The sequence below is a fragment of the Pristiophorus japonicus genome, unplaced genomic scaffold, assembly GCF_044704955.1.
Source record: "Pristiophorus japonicus isolate sPriJap1 unplaced genomic scaffold, sPriJap1.hap1 HAP1_SCAFFOLD_903, whole genome shotgun sequence".
Classification (NCBI taxonomy): domain Eukaryota; kingdom Metazoa; phylum Chordata; class Chondrichthyes; family Pristiophoridae; genus Pristiophorus; species Pristiophorus japonicus.
In genome coordinates, this window is record NW_027254828.1 from 79,621 (window position 1) to 84,300 (window position 4,680).

A 4,680-nucleotide genomic window follows, 5' to 3' on the forward strand; every position below is an offset into this window, starting at 1 on the left:
CTGGAACATTGCTTTTTCAAACACGTCAGATTCTGAATTAGTTTTCACATGAAGATTTGACAAACATTTACTTCACAGGCAATAAATATCCATCGCGATTATATTTGCGGAAAACTTTCCCTGGCCCGAAGGCATGTGACTGAGGGAGCTTTGATTTCCTTTTAAGGGCAATATGCAAATAAGGACGGTATCTTCTGTGTTATTGCAGTGTTTTCACAAGGCATATATCATTAGACATTGCAATATTTTAGCAGAATGGACATGTCAAAGCAGCAGCACTTTGTGAAAAGGGACATTGTGATTTTTTATACATGAGTCGTTGAGACGTGAAGAGGCAGCGGATGATGTCGGGAGGCAGTTGTGTGCGAACATTAAGCATACTTACCTGGCAGGGGAGTAATCATGATCAAGAAGGTGGTTCTCTCAGGACGAGGCTAGCCCATTGCACTTCGGGTGTGCTGACGCCTGCGATGTCCCCAAATGCGGGATACTCGACTGCAAAATTTGTGGTAGTGGGGGACTGCGTTCGCGCTCTCCCCTGGCTTTACAATTAATATCAGAATTGGCAACATATGCATTTGTTACTTCAAGATTTATTCAGCAATCTCAACCTATACTTCAATTCCAGCAACTATACTTTATTTCCAACACAGGCACTGATAAAAATGGCCACGAGCCCTGCAAAGCATTTACAGAAGAGGTTATCACAAAACTCTCGGAGTGCAAGCCGACCAACTGCCTATCATCATGCATAGACAATCCAACAGGGGGCAACGGACAACTCGTGTGCAATACAAGGGGACAATATTTCAGTCTGCAGCTTCAAGAAATCACATTTCACTGCCGAAAATGTCTCCCTTCGATCTCGGGGACCACAATTCCACACAGTACGGAAGCTGTGGTCTCAGCAGAACATCACGCACTTTCAGCATCACGCACTTTCACTTGCTTTAGCCACATAGTTCATTCAACTTTCTTCACTGCTACTTTGGACAAATTGCTTGGGCATTTTCAGCATTAAATCAACTCCAACCCACAAATCTCTTTCAATTCATCTGTCGCGATCTGAGCACACTTATTTTGGATCAGCTCGCTGATTGGCGCGTGGGCACACACAGCAGGAGCGACGAGGTCGGGGCGAAGGGGCGGTAAGAGACTGTGGAGGGACGTGATCGGGGACCAGGAGAGGCCTGAGTTCGGGGACAGGGGCCCAGGGACAGCACGGGGCCAGCTCACACTGCGGTATAAAAAGGGAGGGAGGGAGAGACAAAGTGGGTCATTATAGACCGGTTAGCCTGACATCAGTGCTGGGGAAAATGTTGCAATCATTTATTCAGGATGAAATAGCAGCGCATTTGGAAAGCAGTGACAGGATCGGTCCAAGTCAGCACGGATTTAGGAAAGGGAAATCATGCTTGACAAATCTTATGGAATTTTTTGAGGATGTAACGAGTAGAGTGGACAAGGCAGAACCAGTGGATGTGGTGTAGTTGGACTTTCAAAAGGCTTTTGACAAGGTCCCATTGGTGTGTAAAATCAAAGCACGTGGTATTGGGGGTAATGTACTGACGTGGATAGACAACTGGTTGGCAGAGAGTCGGGATAAACGGGTCCTTTTCAGAATGGCAGGCAGTGACTAGTGGGGTGCCGCAGGGCTCAGTGCTGGGACCCCAGCTCTTTGCAGTATACATTAATGATTTGGATGAAGGAATTGAGTGTAATATCTACAAGTTTGCAGATGACACTAAACTGGGTGGCGGTGTGAGCTGTGAGGGGGACGCTAACAGGCTGCAGGGTGACTTGGACAGGTTGGGTGAGTGGGCAAATGCATGGCAGATGCAGTATAATGTGGATAAATGTGAAGTTATCCACTTTGGGGTCAAAAACTCGAAGGCAGAATATTATCTGAATGGTGACAGATTAGGAAAAAGGGAGGTGCAACGAGACCTGGGTGTCATGGTTCTTTCGTCATTGAAGGTTGGTAAACAGGTGCAGCATGCGGTAAAGAAGGCAAATGGTATGTTGGCCTTCATAGCTAGGGGATTTGAGTATAGGAGCAAGGAGGTCTTACTGCAGTTGTACAGGGCCTTGGCGAGGCCTCACCTGGAATATTGTGTTCAGTTTTGGTCTCCTAATCTGAGGAAGGACGTTCTTGCTACTGAGGGAGTGCAGTGAAGATTCACCAGACTGATTCCCGGGATGGCAGGACTGACATATGAGGAGACACTGGATCGACTGGGCCTTTATACATTGGAGTTTAGAAGGATGAGAATGGATCTCATAGAAACATACAAGATTCTGACGGGACGGGACAGGTTAGATGCGGGTGGATTGTTCCCGATGTTGGGGAAATCCAGAACCAGGGGACACAGTCTTAGGATAAGAGGTAGGCCATTTAGGACTGAGATGAGGAGAAACTTCTTCACTCAGAGAGTTGTTAACCTGTGGAATACTCTGTCGCAGAGAGTTGTTGATGCCAGTTCGTTGGATATCGTCAAGAGGGAGTTAGATATGGCCCTTATGGCTAAAGGACCAAGGGGTATGGAGAGAAAGCAGGAAAGGGGTACTGAGGGAATGATCAGCCATGATCTTATGGAATGGTGGTGCAGACTCGAAGGGCCGAATGGCTTACTCCTGCACCTATTTTCTATGTTTCTATGTGTGCGCAATACGAGAACCACAGTCCCTGTCACAGGTGGGACAGATAGTCGTTGAAGGAAAGGGTGGGTGGGGAGCCTGGTTTGCCGCACGCTCCTTCTGCTGCCTGCGCTTGATTTCTGCATTGCTCTCGGCAATGAGACTCGAGGTGCTCAGCGCCCTCCCGGATGCACTTCCTCCACTTAGTGTGGTAAGATAGCTGCAGATGAATTGAAAGAGATTTGTGGGTTGTACTGTGTGGAATTGTGGTCCCCGAGATCGAAGGGAGACATTTTCGGCAGTGAAATGTGATTTCTTGAAGCTGCAGACTGAAATATTGTGCCCCTGTTGGATTGTGTGTGTATGACAGCACAGTTACACACGAGTTGTCCGTCGTCCCCTGTTGGATTGTCTGTGCATGATGATAGGCAGTTGGTCGGCTTGGACTCCGAGAGCTTTGTGATAACCTCTTCTGCAAATGCTTTGCAGGGTTAGTGGCCATTTTTATCAGTGCCTGTGTTGGAAATAAAGTATAGTTGCTGGAATTGAAGTATAGGTTGAGATTGCTGAATAAATATTGAAGCTACAAATGCATATGTTGCCAATTCTGATATTAATTGTAAAGCCAGGGGAGAGCGCGAACGCAGTCCCCCACTACCACAAATTTTGCAGTCGAGTATCCCGCATTTGGGGACATCGCAGGCGTCAGCACACCCGAAGTGCAATGGGCTAGCCTCGTCCTGGGAAAACCACCTTCTTAATCATGGTTACTCCCCTGCCAGGTAAGTATGCTTGATTTGCGCACACAACTGCCTCCCAACATCATCCGCTGCCTCTTAACGTCTCAACGACTCATGTATAAAAAATCACAATGTCCCTTTTTACAAAGTGCTGCTGCTTTGACATGTCCATTCTGCTAAAATATTGCAATGTCTAATGATATATCCCTTGTGAAAACACTGCATTAATACAGAAGATGCCGTCCTTATTTGCATATTGCCCTTAAAAGGAAATCAAAGCTCCCTCAGTAACATGCCTTCGGGCCAGGGAAAGTTTTCCGCAAATATAATCGCGATGTATATTTATTGCCTGTGAAGTAAATGTTTGTCAAATCTTCATGTGAAAACTAATTCAGAATCTGACGTGTTTGAAAAAGCAATGTTCCAGTTTTGCACAGGGGAAGATCAATAGGGAGGTGTGAGCTTGTGGCCGGGAGTCTTCGTCACAACAACAGCAACAACAAAAACTTGTATTTATATAGCGCCTTTAACGCAGTGAAACGTCCCAAGGTATTTTTTAAAATTTCAAAATATACTTTATTCATAAAAAAATCTGTACAGTACATTCAATGGCATTTCAGTACATTTAGCTGCGGTCAGCAATCCTATACAATACATCTGGGTGCTGACGGCAGTTCCGTTCGTTACATTTCTTGTTTTTCAGTTCCAGTGCAATTCGGTCCAATAAACGGGATACATTGTGGTACATTCACACAAATTACGTTTCATGTGTTACAATACAGTGCCCGGAATGGGTGACGGTACATTTACATTTTTCTTTTCAAACATGCATTTCGTAACACACCTTGCATTGTACATGGCACGACATTGGTGTTTACAGATTTGGTGCTCTATGTACACACAAAGTAAATTACAAATACAGCCCGAGGGGGGTTTGTACTGATTCCATCCCCCGGGTTTTCCGTGGCAGAAGGGCTTTAAACTGTGGCCCTTCCCCACCGTGCCTTTGCGGCGACTGCACCAATTTTCAGTGCGTCCCTCAGCACGTATTCCTGGATCTTGGATTGCGCCAGTCTGCAACACGCAGACGTGGACATCTCCTTGCTCTGGAAAACCAGCAAGTTTCGGCAAGACCAAAGAGCGTCTTTGACCGAGTTGATGGCCCTCCAGCAGCAGGTGATGTCAGTCTCGGTGTGTGTCCCTGGGAACAGCCCGTAGAGCACAGAGTCCTGTGTTACGGAGCTGCTTGGGATGAACCTCGACAGCAACCACTGCATCTCTTTCCAGACCTGCGTCGCAAAGG

At 46.5% G+C, this 4,680-nt stretch overlaps 2 non-coding genes across 2 annotated transcripts; one reads left to right on the forward strand and one right to left on the reverse strand.

The window, feature by feature from the left end:
* The first annotated feature begins 377 nt into the window (after positions 1–377).
* On the forward strand, positions 378–541 carry LOC139257732 (U1 spliceosomal RNA). Its single transcript, XR_011592319.1, has one exon. It is a non-coding gene; the product is annotated as a U1 spliceosomal RNA (small nuclear RNA).
* A 2,722-nt stretch (positions 542–3,263) lies between these two features.
* Positions 3,264–3,427, reverse strand: LOC139257733 (U1 spliceosomal RNA). The gene has a single exon (XR_011592320.1). It is a non-coding gene; the product is annotated as a U1 spliceosomal RNA (small nuclear RNA).
* Between the last annotated feature and the right edge of the window lie 1,253 nt (positions 3,428–4,680).